General features: G+C 41.6%; 1 protein-coding gene across 3 annotated transcripts in view; it reads left to right on the forward strand.

Moving 5' to 3' along the window:
* Window positions 1-20,456, forward strand: part of LOC137762563 (uncharacterized) — a 68,793-nt gene that overhangs the window by 46,211 nt on the left and 2,126 nt on the right. Inside the window, exons 1-3 of one of the 3 annotated variants that reach the window (XM_068540630.1) lie at window positions 12,146-12,346; window positions 15,942-16,077; window positions 18,092-18,183. The gene's annotated coding sequence lies outside the window, so the exon portion shown is untranslated. Of the gene's footprint in view, window positions 1-12,145; window positions 12,347-15,941; window positions 16,078-18,091; window positions 18,184-20,456 lie in introns of those variants that run through there. The other 2 variants (XM_068540634.1, XM_068540633.1) reach the window with 2 other exon arrangements.

The raw sequence follows: 20,456 nt of genomic DNA on the forward strand, positions 1-20,456 counted from the left end.
TTTGAGGTGCATCCATGTTATAGTATGTATCAGTACTTGATTATTTTTTATTGTTGAATGTATTCCATCGTATGGATATACCACATTTTTATTTATCCATTCATCAGTTAATGGATATTTGGATTGTTTCCATATTTTGGCTATTGAGAATAATGCCGCTGTAGAACATTCACATACAAGTCTTTGTGGACATATAGGAGTGAAATTGCTGGGTCATATGGTAAATTATGTTTAACTTTTTAAGAAACTACTAAACTGTTTCCAAAGGCGGCTGCACCATTTTCCCTTCCCACAGCAATGTATGAGAGTGACAGCATCTCTCCATGGTCACAACACTTGATATTGTCTGTCTTTTTTTTTTTTTTTTAATTTCTATTTATTTATTTATTTTTGGCTGTGTTGGGTCTCCGTTTCTGTGCGAGGGCTTTCTCCAGTTGTGGCAAGCGGGGGCCGCTCTTCATCGCGGTGCGCAGGTCTCACCATCGCGGCCTCTCTTGTTGCGGAGCACAGGATCCAGACGCGCAGGCTCAGTAAGTATGGCTCACGGGCCCAGTTGCTCCGCAGCATGTGGGATCTTCCCGGACCAGGGCTCGAACCCGTGTCCCCTGCATTGGCAGGCAGATTCTCACCCACTGCGCCACCAGGAAACCCTGTCTGTCTTTTTTAAAATCCATCCTAGGTTGGTGTGTAGTGTTATCTTACTGTGGACCAGTGCCATTTTTGAACCACTCTCATTTCTGGCCACAATGCCCCTCTTTTCACCAATTTTATGGCTAGAAGCCAAACTTAAGCTATTTTTCCTTCTATATTTGCATGCTGCAGAAGTGAGCTGCTATAACCTTCCTCAGATAGCCCCTGGCTTTGCCACCTCTTCATTCCCCCTCACACTATGCTACCTGGCTCTGCATCATCTCTACACACTAGTCTTCCAGCTGCTCTTCTTGCTGGTTGTAGCTCTCTCTTCAAATTATCCTTCCTGTAGCTGCAGATTCATTATTAGAATAGTAACATGAAAAGGGCGTGTGTGGATGTGGAATCTGGGGATCTGTGCTCTAGTCCAGGAATCACACTCGTTATCACATGACCTTGAATTAGTTCTGTAACTTATCTGAGCCCAGCCTCCTTCATTAAGTTACTTAACCTCTCTTAACACCAGTTAGGAGAGCCCCAGTTTCCTCATGTGCAAGGAAGGATAATAATAGAGCCTATCTTATAGAGTTGTTATGAACCAACCGTACAATCCATGTAAAGTTCTTAGCATAGTGCCAGGTGTATAGGGAACACTCAATCAGTGCTGGCTAATATTATTATTCTAATGATTATTATGACTATTATTATTATTCACTATGCTGGAGGTATCTTCCAAACCTGTCACATGGTCATCATAAGGACCAGCTGTTACTATGAATGTGAAAATGCTTTGAAAAATACCATGTATGTTGCAGTGGTGTTATTTTTACACAGTTTTTCCCTTGCTCAAGGAGAGAGGCTGTGTAGGATAGCAGCAAGGGCACAGGCGTTGCCGCCAGCCTAGCATTCAAATCTGGACTGAGCTGTTTAACTATTGTGAGGCTTGGGCAAGCCATTTAACCTCTTCATTTTGGTTTTCTCACCTGTAAAATGGGTGTAATTATAAATCACATTCAGGATGATACTGAAAGGAAGGTGCCTGTTCCACGAGCAGTGTTCAGTAAACTATGACTTTTTCTTATTAGTAAAGACTTAGAATGTTGTTTTAGCTATATAAATGCATATATACACATGTTTTGGTTCTGTTTTGATAAATATAGGCATCTATTGCAATATTTGCTAGTATTTTCAAATACACATATCTTTGTTAAATGTCTACCAGTAAATGACATTATAAAAATTATTCATAGAAAAGCTGTAAATTTTTAAGCACGGTACTTTTCTTTTTACAATATTATTTTATTTAGAATGAACAATCTTTTGGTTGAAAGTTACTAACAGAATAAACCATGAAGAAAAAGTAAGCACGTTACTTTTATAATACTAGGGTTTTTGTTACTCTTTTTTTATTGAAGTATAGTTACTGTATAATATTATGTAAGTTACAGGTGTACAATATAGTGATGCAATTATTAAAGGTTATATATACTCCATTTATAATTATTATAAAGTATTGGCTACATTCCGCATATTGTAGAATCTATCCTTATAGCTTATTTTATGTGGCTTTTTTAAAAACTCACAGTGTACCCTTCCTGCATGCTTTCTCTAAACTATATTTTGTGTCATGAATTCCCAACTTATTTAACCAATTGTATGCCCACTGCATCCTAATACCCGCACTGAAGAGAGGCTGTAGTGTGGGGTGGTTAAGAGCTTTCACCTCAGGTTGACTTGGGTTATAATCTCAGCCCCCACTTAGCTGCATGATTTAGGACAGTTACATACTCCTTGAAGCATCTGAGCCCTCAACTGTAAAATGAGAATAACAGATCATACCTCATGACGTTATCATGGGTATTAAGTGAGACAATATAAATGTAGTGCTCAGAATAGTGCTTGTTACAGGCACATACTAAATACTCAGTAAGGGACAGCTGTCATTATGGTTGTTGGAAATGACCTTTACTGTTGTAATTTTTGGTCCACACATATGCTGTTCTCTTTTCAGTCCCTGGCTTGCTCCTTGTCTCTCTTCCTCTGGGGTCATTGTCCCCTCCTGGAACTGCCCAAATCCTGTTCTTCAAGGCCCAGTTCAACTTCTGACCCTTCAAATTATTGCTTGCTACTCCAGACTTTCCTCACTGCTTTTTTTTTTTTTTTTTTTTCCTGCAAGTCTAGAGTTTGTGTCATGTCTGTAATACAATTTAGGAATTAATTGTTATTGAAATCTTTTTGCTTCCTCAATTGGACTGTAAGGTCCCTGAGAGGGATTATTTCTTCAGCCTCTAATGAAATTCTCACTCTACTTAATTTGGCACTAAGACAGATAGTAGGTATTTATTAGTTACTGTATAATATTATATAAGTTACAGGTGTACAATATAGTTTTTGATCATGAAGAAAGCCAACATGTAAAAGTCATTATGAAATTTTAAAACCAGGGGTACTTGGTCCCCTGTATAGTCTCCTTCATTAATATGAATCAAGATGTATCCTGAAAAGAATGATTTATTCCAAAACACGGCACAGAGTGGAGAAAGGAGTGGTGGATGAAGAGTTCCAAAGTCAAGGTCAGCACTGTGTGTTAAGTTAGTAAAGCCTGTCTTTACTGACACAAATGACCTTGTTTTTGTTGTCCTCGTTACTTCTTGTCATCTCTCTCCTACCTCACCTCTTTCTCCAATCCCAGAGGACCTACTGCCCTCAGAAAGCCCTCTGAGTATCTCCTTCTAGCTTAAGTTTCTGGGGAAGGTTCTCCAAGCTTCAGAATTAGCCTTTTCTTTCTTCTCCATAATATTTCCTCAGTACAGTTGACAGTTAAGAAAGATAGAGGTCTGGCCAGATAAATTATTAAAATAAAACAGGGCGAACGCCCTATTATGTTCCTTCCCAAGGGATTGGGGAAGTGACATCTTAAATCCAAAGGTATGAATTTCTTTCTTTCTTTCTTTGCAGAGCATGGGCTCTAGGCATGTGAGCTTCAGTAGTTGTGGCACGTGGGCTCAGTAGCTGTGGTGCACAGGCTTAGTTGCTCCGCAGCATGTGGGATCTTCCTGGACTAGGGATCGAACCCGTGTCCCCTGCATTGGCAGGCAGATTCTTAACCACTGCGCCACCAGGGAAGTCCCCCAAAGGTATGAATTTCTAATGATAGAATTTAAAGGAGTGTATTAGGAGAGTTGAAGAGATACCAGTGAGTGAGATTTGATGTGAGAATAAGCGAAGTATTGAGGAGATGGCCTTTTCAGTGCTCCTAAAATCTCTCTGAAGGCCAATCCTATTGTGAATAATCCAGAGATGAACAAATGTAATAATAATAACCAACATTTATTGGGCACTTACTGTGTGCCAGGCACTATTCCTAGACATCTACATTAGTTATTCATTTGTTCCTCGTACTACCCTGTGAGGAAATACTATCATTACTCCATTTTATGGAAGAAAAAATTCGACCCTAGAGAAGTTAAGTAATTTTTCTAGAGTCGCACAGCCCTCTAATGGCAGAGCTGGGATTCAAAGCTAGGCAGTCTGATTGAGAGTCCCTCCATCCAGAGATGGCTTTTTTGAATCATGAGTCTCCCCTTGTAAACATTCTAGGAAGAGGGAAGAGGCAACTTCATGAGAAAAACCTAGGTATCACCATCATCATCATAATCATCACCATCATCACAGCAAACAAGGCACTGTGCCATTGTGTACAGGGCACTGCATAGAATGCCGAGAAGGCAAAGAGGCCTCTGGCCCCACTGCATGTCTGAATCTGACCCCTGAACCCTTCAGGTTGCTTCAAATGCCTCCACTTCCACAAAGCAGTTTCTGCTCACCTCATAGAACTCCCAATAATGTATCTCCTCTGACAGCCACTTTTTGTCTCTGCTCTGCCACTTATTTATTACTTTCTATCTTGTATTGTGATTATTTATATACATTGTCACACAGCTGAGCCTTTGCACATTGCTGAGTCCTTTGCCTGGCTGACTCCTACGCATTCTTTAAGATTCCACTCAGGTCTTATTGCATTTCCTGACTCTCCTGTCTGGATTAGATACCCCTCCTCTGTGTGCCCCAAACTCCTGGTATTTATCCATATCACAGCATTTACTATACTTGATTATAAATGTTTACTTGTTAGTATTCCTAACTAGATAGATCCCAGATCCTAACATCAGGGAACATGTCCTCTTATTTGAATCTTCAGTACTTTGCACAATACCTGGCACAAATTAGGCATTTACTAAACTTTTTTTTTTCCCAATGAATGAATCTTCCATATAAGTCTAATTATACTTTGAAGACAAAATTGGATATCTCATTCATTTTTTTTGTCCCCCTCAAGATGCCCTGCACCGAGTAGACGCTCAATAAATATAGCAATGACTAAATGACTGCAAAACACAAAGAGGTGTCAGATTCTGCTCTCAGGATATAGGGGAGGACTGGCAACTACAATAAAAGGTAGATGACATTAAAAGTTTGCGTGTCTAGGCTATGTTCTGAAATTGGTGATATAGACATCTACGACTGAAATAAATGATAAAGAAAATAACGTTTTTTCCTATTGAAGTTTGAGGTTATTTGGCCAGTAAAATGCAGTCCAATATTCAAACCCAGGTCCAGGTGACTCTAAAACCAATATTGTTCCTGCAATACGACATTGTTGAGATGTTAGGGTAGAGGGGCCCTAGTTGGGCCCAGAAGAACCAGTAGGGCTAGGGTAATTAGAGACGAATAGGTACTGCACAAATGATAATATACATATTATATATATATTATGATAATTATATCACATATATAATGATATCATGTATGATATATCATATATCATTATATATGATGATTATATATATATATGTGTATATATATATACACACACACACACATACACACACACACACACGTCTTTTAGGAAGCTCTACCTGGAAAGAGCATGGAGAATTGACTGATAAGGGGAAAAGCTGGAGGCAGGAATGTCTACTTGGAAATTATTACAAAAGTCTCAACTTGGGAACAGAAAACAAGAAATTGATTTAAGTGGGAATTTGTGGACATTGGTGATTGAGAAAAATACATAGACAGCTGGAAACTTTGAGTCAGGATTACTCCAAAGTTTTGAGCCTAAGTGAGAGACAGTGAATTCAGAAGTGAGACAGTTTTGAAAGATGGTGAGTTTTGTTTTTTGATGTGTTAAACTGACTTCTAGATGGGCAAGCTGAGTGGATAGAAATGCAGGATTTAAGCTCAAGAGAGGCCTGAGCTAGACCTGAAGATGTGTTGATCATCTGCAAAGAGGTGATGGCTAAAGTTAGGAGAGTGAGAGAGAGAGAGATCCTAGGGAGAAGTGGAGAAAGAAAAGATCAAAGAACCAAGGAGTTTAAGGAACATTCAAGGAATGTTCAGGTCAAGGAAGTATTAAAATCAATAAAGACAGACCTCTGGCTTCCCTGGTGGTGCAGTGGTTAAGAATCCGCCTGCCAATGCAGCAGACACGGGTTTGAGCCCTGGTCCGGGAGGATCCCACATGCCGCAGAGCAGCTAAGCCTGTGCGCCACAACTATTGAGCCTGTGCTCTAGAGCCCGTGAGCCACAACTACTGAGCCCACATGCCACAACTACTGAAGCCCACGTGCCTAGAGCCCAGGCTCTGCAACTAGAGAAGCCCGTTGCACCGCAACGAACAGTAGCCCCCACTCGCCGCAACTAGAGAAAGACTGCATGCAGCAATGAAGACCCAACACAGCCAAAAATAAATTAAATAAATAAGTTTAAAAATAAAAAAAAGAAGACAGACCTCTAGTTATCTGTTCGAAGGAAATGAAATTACGATCTTGAAGAGATATCTGCACCCTCATGTTCACTGCAGCATTATTTACAACAGCCAAGACATAGGAACAACCTAAGTGCCCATCAAGAGATGAATGAATAAAGAAAATGTGGCGCATATATATATACTATATATATATACTATATATATATATATATATATATATACTATATATATATACTATATATATACACTATATATATATATTACACACAATGAAATATTATTCAATAATAGAAAAGAAGGAAATCTTGCCATTTGCCATAACTTGGATGAAACTTGAGGGCATTATCCTAAGTGAAATAAGTCAGAGAAAGGCAAATACTGTGTGAGCTCACTTACATGTGAAATCTAAAAAACCCAGACTCACAGAAACAGAGAACAGATTGGTGGTTACCAGAGGCAGAGGGTAGAGGGTTGGGGAAATGTGTGAAGGTATTCAAAAGGTAGAAACTTACAGTTATAAGATAAATAGGTTCTGGGGATGTAATGTACAGCATGGTGACTATAGCCAACAATACTGTATTGCATATTTGAAAGTTGCTAGGAGAGTAGATCTTAAAAGTGCTCATCACACACACAAAAATTGTAACTATGTGAGATGATGGATGTTAACTAAACTTAGTGTGGTAATCATTTCACGACATATACGTATGTCAAATCATCATATGTACATGTTAAACTTATACAATGTTATATGTCAATTATATCTCAATAAAGTTGGGGGGTGGGGAGGGAGACAAAACCAGAATATCATCGTATCTTGGAATTCAAACTGTAAGAGAGTAAGGAAAGGATATTCATTGGATGGATTTGGTGATTAGGTTTGGCCATACTGGAGAAAGAATTTTGGTAAGTGGTTGGGTTAATTACAGAGGAAGAAAAGGAATTGTGGTAGCAGAGAATGTAGGTTACCCTTTGGATAAGTTGGGAATGAAAAGAAAGGGGAAAAAAAGAGTATTTGTGTAAGAAAGATTTTACTGAAGATACTAAAGTAAAGAGAAAGTAAATGGAAGAGAGAGAACTGAGCAAAACCCTTCTGAGGTGAGATGAGATGACAAGGTTGGTCCTGCAATGTAGGAGTAGTGGATAAAATTTGGAATATTTGCTGTGGGAAATGATATAGGAGGCAATGAGGATGCATAAAAGGATTGCCAAGTAAAAACTAATAAAGTTCAATTGAAGTTTCCATCACCTGAAATTTGATTGAGATCCATTTTCTTGGTTTCATCGTTTTTTTCTAGTAATGTCTGCCAGCCCAGGAGTGGAAACAAATGTAGGTACATCTCAGCCTTAGGAATTTCCATTGCTGGGATGATGGGTGGTCAAGGATTCCAAAAGACAACGTGGCTAATAGGAGCAACCTGGATGCAAACCATGGAGGTGAGGTCAAAGCTGCAGTAGTTGGGTACCAATCACAGAGAGGCCGGGAAGAGATTGTGGGAAGTGGGAAGAGTTCAGCAGTGAAGGCAGAACCCAGGAAAAATAACATAGGTGTATCTGAAGGGCAAAATTCCTAGAGAAATGTCTAGTAGAATAAAATGAAATGAAGTAGTAGAAATACTTTCCCAGAATTATTCTTGGGAAAGAGGTTAAGAATAAGAAATGAAATAGTAAATTAGTGGAAACTGAAGAGGAAAGGGGACATGAGACTGTAAGGACAGATGTGAAGAACTGGCCTGAAGACCAAGAAATCTGGGGAGAAATGGTTAGAGCACGTGGAACACATAGGTTGTTAAACCATGATGGACTATGGCTAAATTGGAAAGCTGGGGAAGGGGATCAGCATTTAATATATCAATCAATTAGGGCTCAGGAATTTGCGGGCTGAATGTCACAAAGTTTGACTTTTAGAAGGCAGGCAATGAGGGTAGGAGGCACAACCATGTAGGTTTGAGTGTGAAAATGAAGGAGAAACATTGGTGGTACCGTCTAAAGGGATCTGAGTGTCACATCACAGGTCTGTCAGAGCTTTTACAGATAGGGTGCCTCTAATTCCCAGGTTGTGGAAAGCAGATATGTGGGGACACAGAACAAGACCCAAGCTCACATCAGAGTGCCAATGGCCCCAGGTGGAGCTGCAGGAAGGCAGGAGGTGGGAATTCTGATTTTTTCCTTCCAAAAGAGACACTTAGCCCTCAATTTTCCTGGCAGGTATGAAGCTCTGGGACTCCCCATTGGCTTAAATGGACTGGTGAAAGCTAGGATAGGGAGATTTTTTTCTCCTCCATGGGCAACCTAAAGAAGAAATCCCTTCCTGACTATTTTATTACAGCACTGTGAAAGTCAAGATGCCATTCCATTCTAACCCCTCATTTTCAGTCATAAATGATTATCTTGGTAGTATTCCTTTGGGGTTGAAATTTGCCAGTTTTGCTTTAGACAATGAGGTAGATGAATTGGTAAGGAACAGTATAAGCAGCAGGAAATCGTGGACAAACTAAGGGCTTTGACCAAGGCAAGGATTTATTAGGGCCTCTTATAAACCTAGCACCAGCTGGCTGAGTGGGTTCAACCCTTCTGAGTCTTGATTTCATCATTCCTAAGGTAGAATTTCATGTTCTCTCCTACAATAGTAAATATTGTTAGGAATGAATAATCCTTGGAGGTTAGAACAGTGCTGTAGAGTGCTGGACTTAAATTCTAGTCCCTAAAAATGGGCATAATTTTGGCAAGTCATTAAACTTCTATGTCTTAGATTTCTCATGTGTAAAATAGGAGGTGGTTCTTTCCAACCCTAAAATTTAAGTATACGTTTATCAAGAGCTGAGAGAACAAAAGTGTTTCGAAGGTGGAGTTCACAGGTAGAAAAGACTGGCGGCACACTTAAATAACAGATGCTGTGATTACTTGAAGAACTAAGAAGCCAGACATACAATCCATGTTTGTATCACAGTGAGTGCATGTCATCATTATGAGACGCAAATTTCAGAAAGTAAAAAATCAAACCCAGATCTCTTTAGTGTTGAAAGCTTTTATTTTTAACAATATTACCATTTAGATTTTAAAAAATGATTTATCTTAGAATTTCTAGAGTGACAGAAATAGTTTGAAGCTTTTATTTATAGGATGCTTTTAACAATGATTTCATCATTATCCATTAGTATTTATGTATATACAGTGTACTAGATCCCTGTACAGCAAAATAGAATTCTTTCCCAAGTGAGATGGAAATGCATGGAAGTTAGAAAATTCAGAGGAAAAAATTCTAGTAAAAATAGATAAACTATTTCATTACAATAAATAATATTTTAAAGTGCATTTCTATCCCATGTGCAAGGTAGCTAAATTAACATGACTTACAGCTTGCTTAAATTCTCAGTATTATTGCTCTTTTAGCCTAGTGTTGCACATTTAATATTCATTTGCTTTTTTCTTCTGGTTCAATAAATAATTCCGAACTTTGACACATATAAAGTGTCAAAGTTAAGTGAGGGTGTAAGGCCTAGTAAAATGGTTAAGACTTTTTTGCATGTGTGTCATTATTATAATGAGCTTGTTTTTTGAGCTCTCTGAGCAGAGGTGATCTGGTATGGAACACCCCAGCCCAGAATTTATGTTAGCAGTGGTTTTCTCTTACAGATAAGTCTGTGAATCCCTTCTTTCCATCTACCTTAGCAATCCCAAATGCTTCTTGCATATTTCTGGATTTAGTTGTCTTTTCATATGTCCATACCTGACTTTTTCCTCCTGCCTTCTTTTTACAGAGGTCCCTACTATGTTTCATCAAATATTCTATCACCAAAACTTGACAAGAAAGCATTTTAATTATTTCCCATTTGGAATCCTTCAACTGATCCTAAATTTATATTGTTTATACCTGCTTTTGTCTTTTTTCTTTATTTATATGCTCAGTTATAACAGAAGACAAGGAGAAAACATCTTGCTATGAAAAAACAGTTTTTCATAGAATCTAAACTGCGGAGCCATGGTATAGAAACTTACATGACCAGCTTACAGTTTTAAATGGTTTCAAAAGCTTTATCATTTTGGGCTCTCCTGTACCATCCTTTACAACCAGCATCATTCGTTAAAAGATTGCCCTAAGGAAGGTTTCCTATTTTCTAGACAGGGAAAGTGACATAGAAATAAGTACCTGGTTAAAACCATGGTGATAGAAGCAAAAGCAGAAAAAAATTTATCTACTTCTCTTGGCCATGTTGCCTCCATCTATCTTCGGGGAGAATACGCAGTACATTATAACATAAGCAGTCTTCGCTTAACTGATTCAGAAAAGCTGCCGGGCCAGTGCATATAGTTGCAGAAACATCTTAGATCAAGACTCTACAAACACAGAGATGTAACACTGTGTTCTGGGGAGGGCTGTGGAGCAGACAGGTCTGTAATAACAGTTGGGCAGGGAAGCAACAAGGGCCACAAAGATAAAACAGGAGTAGTGGGAATCTGAGCTTTATTCAGCAACATGCGCTCACCATGATGCCATCATTTTTCCTTCTAAGAAAAAGTGCAGTCTAATGGGTTACCCTCTCACTTCACAGGGGACAGTGCCGGGATGCCCGGGCTTTGAGCTCTCCAAAGCACAGGCCTTCTAAAAATCAGGGAAGTGATGCTGCGATTAAAAAAGCGGTTGTGAAGCGATTCGGGGATCTAGGCAGAGGTCCTCAATGGGCACTAGGTAGCGATGCGTGAGCGGGGCTGGGCCAGGCCCCATAAGGAAGGGGAAACCCTGCACCAGCCAACGCATCTGCAGGACCTGGCGAGAATGTGCTTTGGAGAAGGTGGAGGAGAGTTCAACCCCAAGAGGGGCCTGCACCCTTGGGAGGGGAGAAAGCCGGCAACAGCAAAGGCAGTGCAGAGATTGAGGGGTGAAGACAAGGGACGGGAGAGGGGATGGGGCAGGGTGGAACCGCATCCTGGAAGTGTGCGGGGGTCGCCTTGAAGATTGAGGACTAGGCCGGGACCAGGACAGCAGGGAAGTGTGAGGGAAAGACCCCTTCCTTTGGCAGCTCCTAATGTATTTCTGTCAAAGATGGCCAAATTCCACGCTGCCCTTCCCCCCTCCGCGCCTTTTCCACTGGGCTGCTTCTCAATGCTGCGAGAGGCGGTGGGGAGGTCCGGGTGAGTATGCGCGTGGGGAGGAAGATGCGGGAAAGAAGAGACCCTCCCTGTCCGCCCCTCCCACCCCACCGGCCTTTCGGGAGGTTCTTTTAGTTGAGAAAGGGGGCTCTGCCGCTTTAAGGTGGAGAATAGGCGTCACCTCTGGCCGGGTGACGAACTGGGGCGGGGACCTGGTGGGCGCGTCCATGCAAAGCAGGAGGTGGTGCCGGCGGTGGGCGGCCCCATAGTAAAATATTGGAGGGAGGGGCGGGGTCGAGGAGGCGAGGCTACTTGGTGGGCGGGGCGCAGGGGGCGGTGCCTCTTCGGGAAGGCAGGGGAGGGGGAGGAGGAAGCGGCCGGTTGGTACCATTACGCGCGTTCCGGAAGGGGGACAAGTGACATTCCCTTGGAGGAGGGCGGGCCCTTCCCGGCGGCGGGGCCCTTGCTGAGGCGGGGAGGGGCGTTCCCCCTTCCCTTGCCGGGCGGGACGTCGGGGCCGGGGGGAGGGGGCACTTCTTCGCTCGCGTCCGAGGCGGGGCCGGCGGTACCTTTCGTGGCGCGGTGCGGCTGGGGGAGGGCCGAGGGGAGGGGGAAGGGGCGGTACCAGGAGGGGGGGGTGCCGGAAAGGGGGAGGCGCCGGCGGACAATGGAGCCTATGTGTGCCTGCGGGAGTGGGACGGCGCCGCCGCCGCCGCTGCCGCCGCCGGGGGGAGACGCTGCGCCGCCGCTGCCGCTGGCCCCGGCCCCGGCCCCCCGGGGCTGAGAGCCGCCCCGGACCGAAGCCCCCTCCCCTACTCTGCTCCTCCTCTCCCCTCCCCCACTCCTGCCTCGGTGGTAAGTGGCACCTCAGGGGGAGGGGGAGGGGAAGGACCGAAGCCGGGGCGGGGGGGCCGGGTCCGCGTCCGCGTGTTTTGAGCGGGTTTGAGGGCAGGGGTAGCGAAAGCCGCGAAGGGCTAGGGGGGTGGGGTGAGGGGAGAGAAGCGGTGGGGGTCGAGGTCGTAGATTTAGAGTTGAGTCTAGAGAAACCTGTGGGGGGAGATGGGGGGGCGTCCTCTGCCCACCGCTCACTGAGCGGTGGGGAGAGACGGAGGCATCTCTCGGTTTATTTTTTAGAGGTTGTGTCCCAGGCGCTGCTTGGAGAGACTAAACGAGGAGATGGGACGGTCCCAGGGTCCTGGGATGAAGGGGCATTCGAGGGGCGAGATGGAGAGCTAAATGAGGGAATTCGAGTTGAGTCTGGTGGTGTCTGTTAGACCCCGGAGATGGATAGTGAGGTACAGGGGACTTTGCAGGCCAGTGACTTGTTGGAGGGTTGGGGGGAAGTGAAAGTGAAGAAGAATGTTCTTGTAGTAAAGGGCTCCAGCAGGTGAGGTGGGGGTGTCTAGGTCACTGAGTCATTGTGGGGGTCGTGGACACACCAGTGGTTTCCAAAGTGGAGCTGTAGCCATTAACCTTTGAAAGTTGCAAAGACTATTAAGATGTCACTGGTTAGTGTTGGGCGAGCCTGGCGAAATGGAGATATCCCAAGGAAAAAACAGTGGGGTTGGTTATTATGTTCAGAGAGAAGGGCCGGAGGCCTGTAACAGTGTTACTGGGGGCCTTATGTGAAGGCTCCCAAGCCTGAAGGAGGAGGCCTGAAATCTGTCCTCCAGAGCCCTGCCCTGTGATAGAGAGGAGTGACTTAGAGCCTAGATTGCAGACAGTTGGGGACTATTAAAGTTACTAGACAAAGTAGAGAAATGGACATAACTATGTGTTGGTAGCGAGAGACTAAGGTGGGGTAGAATTGGTGCAGAGTTAGACTGTGGTTAGGGCAGACATGGACAGATCCCTGGCAATGACTTTAGTGGGAAAATGATTGAGTGGCTGTGTAAAGAGTTACATTTTGATCAATGGTGTGTGATGGAGTATTTGTTAGCATTTGATGTATTCAAGAATTAAGTGTTTATTCTTAGGTCAGAGATCTGGACTCTTGTACACTGAGCACAAAGTGATGAATCAGAATTAGCAAGTAGGAAGGATACGTAGTTGAGAGTAAGGGGTAGGGGGTGCAAATGAATATTGATAGATAAGACTCCTGTGTAGACAAGAACTTTTCATTCTTCATGGAGATTGTACAACATGGTTGTTCTGTTGACTTTGGTTTTTGACTGGATACTAATGATATGGGAAGGTTTAACAAGGAGTTAGTGTGAACAATGTTATGGTCCTAAGTACAAATTTAAGAAGGACCTCCTTACTAACTATTGAAAAAGACCCAATCTGTAAGACACAGAAATGGGTTAATAAAAGCAGTTAGATGGCATAAGGATGCTTTGGGGAATGAGAATTCCATTAATTAGTGGTTTGGATAAGAAGAGAAAATTTAATGCAAAGTTGAGATAGGGATGACCTTTAATAGTGTTAGAATCTAGGATCTAATGGTATTGAACCATTAGAATATTATTTTGTAATAACAGTGTTGAATGTAAGATGATAATAGTTCCTAAACATAACGGTAGATCGATAAGAAGGTCATTGACTAAAAGATGAAGGAACAATTTCCATACTGTTCTCTTCTTATAAGGCAGGTTTTATGTAGTAACTTGGCTCCTGAGCTAAGGATTCCTGACCTGGATTCTTAGATGGCTAGTGTAAGTGAAAAAACACTTACGTACTTTGGAATTTATTCTATGGGATATTTTTCCCATAGCCTTCAGAAGTGTGTCTGCTCCCATGGATCAAAAGAAAATGCTCTCTGGCTTGTAGGGGAAAAAAGTACAGAGGTTTCACAAGCATTATAATCAACTAAATATTTGATCATGGTGATTTGGTATAGTGGTTAGAGCCTTGAACTTGGAATCAGGAAGCTGGTTTTACCATTGACTTATGTGTGACTTTAAACAAATCTCTCATATTTATTCTCCAGTTTTGCTATTTATGAAGTGGGGATACCACTGCTCTAACCACTCACAACGCATTGCAGCGCTTAACAAGTTAATGCTTATCTGCACAGTGCCTTGGACACTTCTGGGAATGACAGTTTACGTAGCCCAACTTTTTTCTCACTTGTAAAAAACTGCTATCTCTGGAACAGACCAAATTCAGCTTCTGTAACAATTACAGCAGCATGCTTGATCAAGGAACAAAAAGGAGTACCTTATACATCTGCCTTGTTCTATTGTCCAGGTTTTGGTTTTATATTAGTTTTGAAAGGTGATACCTCTTCCCCATTTAGTGGTAAAACAGGATAGTGATGACAATTGTAGAAATGTAAGCAAAGGTCCCCATGGGAGAGTGGGACTATACATGCTGTGAGTGTTAACCTAGGCTGATGCTGACTCTAAATTTGTGTGACCTTGGACATGTTACTTGGCTTCCTGGTGGCTTAATTTTTTTCAACTATGAAATACTGCTAATGGAATGACTTACTTGTCTGTATGCCTTGGTGACTATGTTAGGGTCTATAGAAACTTTATGTGCTCTAGATCAGAAGTTCTTAATCTTCTATGTCCCATGTTTTCCTTTGGCAGTTTAACAAAACATAGGACCCCTTCTGAGAATCATGTTTTTTAAATGTATAACATAAAATATATAGAATTACAAATGACACGGAAACAGTTATCAAACTGTTAGACAATTGTAATACAGTAGTTTGTATGTTTATAACACGTTAAATAACAAAATGTAGCTTCAGGTCTAATGATACTATAATTTTGAAGTAGTGATGAGTGTAAATATTATGTTGAGAGATCTGCAATAACTGTAATGTGATGTGAAGTGTTTTATGGTTCCTCTTGGTGACATAGTCACGGAATTGCTAATACTGCTGTGGGTTGTTACCTACATTCACAGTTAAAGGTGGTGCTAACTTTTACTTGGAGGTTAGTGAGTATGAAGATCAAAATTTTCGCCAGCCAAGTCCACAGGTGCCACCCCTCCTAAGTCTCTCCAGAGACCCCTTAAGAGGTCGTGGATCCCAGGTTAAGAAAGAGGTCCTGCTCTAGACCAGCTGATTTTTGAAAGTTGAATTATCTAATGGCCACTTGCCTTTTAAGCTTTGTAATATTTTTTTTCAGCATCTTCACCGTGCTAAGAACAAGGGCATAGAGAAGATATGAAATAAAAGTCTATTTTACAACCTGTGATAACTGTTCTTGGTTGGGGAGAAAGTTAAAAACAGTGATTAGAATGAGGCTTTTGTGCCTGATGGATTTTGCTTTTCTAAACTTCCCAGTCTTCAGTAGGATAGAAGTAGGCTATAGTGCTCCAGCTTCTTGCATTTTGAGTTTTAGTGGTTTTGCCTTCTTTCCCCATTTTTGACCTAATTATTTTCTTACTATTCCTTCTTCCAAATATTGTTTTGGTCACAGAGCATTGGGGAATGGGTGGTTTTCTTTGCCGATGGTGTGATGGGGTATGAACTTTTCCATTCTTCTCATTCCTGTAGGACTGAATGTGGGACTAGCTGGTGTTACTCCACTTTGACCTAAAAATTCCTTTCTGTTTGAGAGGCAGAGATCACTCTTGGAAAGTTCCTCTGCGTCCCAATGTTAGAAGAGAGAGCAAATTGGACATCTTGAAAGGTAAAGAGTCCGATGATGAGCACGTAACTTCTGTGATTCAGTCTGTGCATTTTTGGATTTTGTTTCTGCTTCTGTAGGGTCTCTTGTAAGTTAAAACTATATTTGTGGGCTTCCCTGGTGGCGCAGTGGTTAAGAATCCACCTGCTAATGCAGGGGACATGGGTTCGAGCCCTGGTCCGGGAAGATCCCACATAAAAAAAAAAAAAAAACAACTATATTTGTTCATTATTGTAGCAGTTCCCAAGGCAGAGGTCATCAAGTTAAATGCAAGTCATAACTGTAAGTGCAACTACCTTATACTTTCCTATGAACAGGGACTTCTGCAATAAGTTATTTCCTAGGAAAGGCAGATGGTAAGAAGTTAAACAAGTATTTATTGCGTCAACATTGATTTGTATGAATGTGCGGCAAGAGTAGCAATACACAAGCCTCAAGCTCATGATAATACACGAATCAACCAGCATTTATTGAGTTTCTTTTGGGCCCTGAGATGATGACTCTTTCCTCAGGGGGTTCCCTGACTATATATAACAGGGATACAATTTTTAAAGTGTTCTAACAGTGTCATGAATGTAATGCTGTGGGGCCATGGAGGACATTCCTGGGGATAGTTTGGAATCAAGGAAAATTTCACAAAGAAGGGATATTTGTGCTGACATTTTACTTTGGGTAGCCATTACTCTAAATGATGATAGATGACGTTCATTTTTGAATGGTTAAATTCTGTCGAAACTCTTGAGCTTGATATAAATTTATTTGCTTGCTTAAAGTTTGTTAGCTTGAAGGACAGTAGGTGAGTTTTTACCCTTCGAGTACGAAATCATATGTTAGCATTTTGTTTGGACCAAAGTTTTCTATATAAGTCCATAGTATAGTTTTCTTTTCTCCACATGTTTTTGAAAGATTGGTTCTTCCTATTGTGTGCTTTTTCTGAGAGGAAGCCTTTTAGTAGTTGGCATGCCAGAAGTTAAGAATGAGCTAGGAATGGAATCCTGAGGCCTTTTAGTTCCACATTCTAAGTTTGATACTATGCCTTTTATGGTGTAGTGGTCATAGCATAGAAGTGAAATTTGTTAAACATGACATAGTTGTAATAAACTTGACTTCTTAGAGCAGGAGAGTAGAAAAGGATCATTGGAAGAGTTGAAATCGGAATTATAGAGGTGATTCTGACCTAAGTTAGACTAATTTGTGAATTTATTTACAACTTTGTGGTAACCTTATAGAGTTTCCTTTTAAAGATTCCTGAATAATTTGGCCTTAGGACAATCTGGAACTTGGTTCTTCCTTGCCATTTCAAAACTATAAATTCTGGGCAAAGGGGGAGGCTTGGTGTTATAATTCTAGTTTACAAGGACTAATGTTGGAAATTGTTCTGCCTGGTGAGTTACTTAGTGTTTTATTGAATTATCTAGCACAAGTCAGTATAGCATTTCACACAGAGTAGGCTTTCAAGCAAAGGAAATCATATGGTCCTGTTGTTCAGTCATATGTTCCCCCAAAAGTATGTGAAAATAAATTTCCTTGCTGCATGCTTGCCCTGTAGAGTTACAGTTGAGAGTAGGGAGGAACTGTGAATGGTATGCACTTTGTGAATTCAAAAGTGTATCTGGAATTTTGAATCTTTCACCTTTACAGTCAGCTCTCAATTCTCTGTACTAATTAGGAATGGGAAGAAGCAAAAATGTGAGGGTTTTTTTCCTACTAAATGTTCAGAAAAGTAGAAAAATTGATTTTATTTGCTATTAATATTTTTCCAGTTTCTAAAAAGAAAATATGCAGTTGGGAAGGAGGGAAAGTCACAAGGCCCTTGAGATATCTACAGATTGGATAATATACCCTTTAATAATTGGAAGGTGATTCTGTTTACATGGGAGGTGATAACTTCCTCCTAAACTAATACTCTAGAATAAATAGGAAACCTGTTCTTCTCTTAAGATAGTAACAAAATGATACTATTGATTTTTTTTTTAATCACTTAGAAACTCTTCTTCTTTATTTTATCCTCATCCAGGTGAGGGTCACCTTTGAGACAGGGGTTCCTGGACTCCGCAAGCTCCTCCCCTCCAGGATGAGCACTGCCGTATCGTGACCCTTGGGGTTTTGGTGAGTAGCCTGATGGATGATAGCACTAGAGAGCACGCCTGGCTTAGAAAGATGATCTTGGGGAAAAGCTTCAACTTTTATTCAACAGATATTTTTTGAGCAAATAGCATGTGTCAGACACTATAGTAAGTGCTAGGAATACAGGGATGAACAAATCAGTCTTGATCCCTGCCTTCACGGAGCCTAACATGAGAGATGAATGTTACGCAAATGATCACATAATCATACAACATGGGAAATGTTGTGAAGGAAAAACACAGGATGCTATGAAAAGAGTGTAATGGAGAATTTTGTCTAGATTAGTGGCTTTACAGTATCCTTTCTCTCTGAAGAAGAAACACTGAAGCTGAGCTTTTCTTCACTCAGCAAAAATATTCAACTTGATATGGAAGGTTAGGGGTGAGGGAGAGAGGTATCAAGAATGACTCCAAATTTCTGTCATGAGCAGCTGGGTGGATGAAGGTGCCATTTACTAAAACATAGAAAACTGAAGGGAAAATACTTTTGGGAGGGAGGCTATATACAGATGAAGAATTCATCTTTGTCTTTGTTAGGTTTCAGACATCTAGGGAGATGTCAAGTTGGCAGTTGTGTATACAGGTCAGCAGAGCAGAAGCTGAGCCGGAGATGGAAATTTGGGAGTTGTTGGCATGTAAAGAACTTACAGAATAAGAAGAGAAGAAGCCCCAGGGTAGAGTCGTGAGGAACTCAAAATTGTGGAGGTTGGATAGAGAAGGGGCCAGCAAAGGAAGCAGATGAAGAGTGACTTGAAGGAGGAAGACTGGGAAGGTGTGGTATTATGGGAACCAAGACAGGGGAGCTTCAAGAAGGAAGTGATCAACTGGCAGAGTCTACGAGATGGAGTAAGATGAGGTTAGAAAAACGGTCAGTGGTGACCTTAACAAAAGTCATGGTTTTTGTGATCTGTGGGTAGAAGTTGGTTTAAAATGGTTAAAGGGTGAATGGCAAGTAAGGAACTGAAGACTGTGTCTTATCAACTCTGGTAGAGAATCTTGGCTCCAAAGGGGAATAGAATGCCAGAGCTGGTTTTGTTTTGCTTTAATTTTTTTTTTTTTTTAAATCTGGAAGATACTACAACATGTCTGAAAGCTGATTGGAAATATCCAGGAGATGCAGGACGTAGAGAGGTGGCCACCGGCGAGAGTGAGGGTGCTCAGTAAGCTGGAAGGGATGGGACCTAGACCACCTGTGGTAGGACTGACCTTTGGGGAGAAGTGGGCTATTTTTTTCGGTTTCATTAATAGGGAAGAAAGATGGGATAGGTACTGATAAAAAGAGATTTGCAGATTTGGTGGTGAGGAATCCTGCCTGGTGACTTCTCTTATCCCTGTTAAGTCCTGGGCAAGGCCATGCACTGGGAGAGGAGGATGATGGTTGGAGACGGCGAAGGTAAGAAATGCCATTAGGCAGGATAGATGAGTGAGCTTGCTAGAGGATGGCAGTAGTCATGGTTAACCTGAATGTTTATGTTGTGCTGCTAAGCATTTTCTATGTACTGGCTCACCTTGTCCACCAAGTCCGTGCTTAGCCAGGCACTGCAGTGATGAAGAGCATGGCCAGCGTGTCTGGCTGAATGCCAGCTCCACCACTTACTAGGGTGTGACCCAACTTACTTGGGCAAATTACTTACTGTTTCAGAGCCTCAGTTTCCTCATCTCTAAAATAGGGATAGTAGTAGGACCTGCCTTCTGTGGTTGTTGTGAATGAGTTAGTATGTACACATAGTAAAAATTTTAAGTATTATTTAAGAAGAAAAGAGAGAAAAATTATATAAGCAGATCTTAGAGTTAGGAGATTTAGTTATACTGGGGAAATATCTCACTCTGGATACAATTAACCATTCTGTGGAAGATCTTTTCTAGTCCTTAAAGGTAAACAGTTGAGCACTAACCTGAAAATGTAGGAGCTGCAAGAGTCTCATTTTATTCTTTGGGGTTGTATGATAAGATACCTGGCAGATTTCTTGCTTGGTTGTTTTTGGTGTCAGGCTAAAGCTAGGGTGACTTATTTCAACAACTCCCTTGGATTAGGGGTTAAAACACCTGGATTTTATTCCCATCACTGGGTGAGCCCACAAGCTTGTTTCAGCCTTCTGTGCTGTCTTTCCACCCATAAAGTAATGGTAAGGAGATGGCTTAGAGGAAAGAGCAGGTCAGAGAGCACTGATGCGAAACCTGGGAGAAGCCCGTTCACACCTGTGTGCTCCGTCCATTCATCTGTAAAATGCCGTTGATTATTATTATTAGAAATAA

The sequence above is a fragment of the Eschrichtius robustus genome, chromosome 3 (assembly GCF_028021215.1).
Source record: "Eschrichtius robustus isolate mEscRob2 chromosome 3, mEscRob2.pri, whole genome shotgun sequence".
In the NCBI taxonomy this organism is placed as follows: domain Eukaryota; kingdom Metazoa; phylum Chordata; class Mammalia; order Artiodactyla; family Eschrichtiidae; genus Eschrichtius; species Eschrichtius robustus.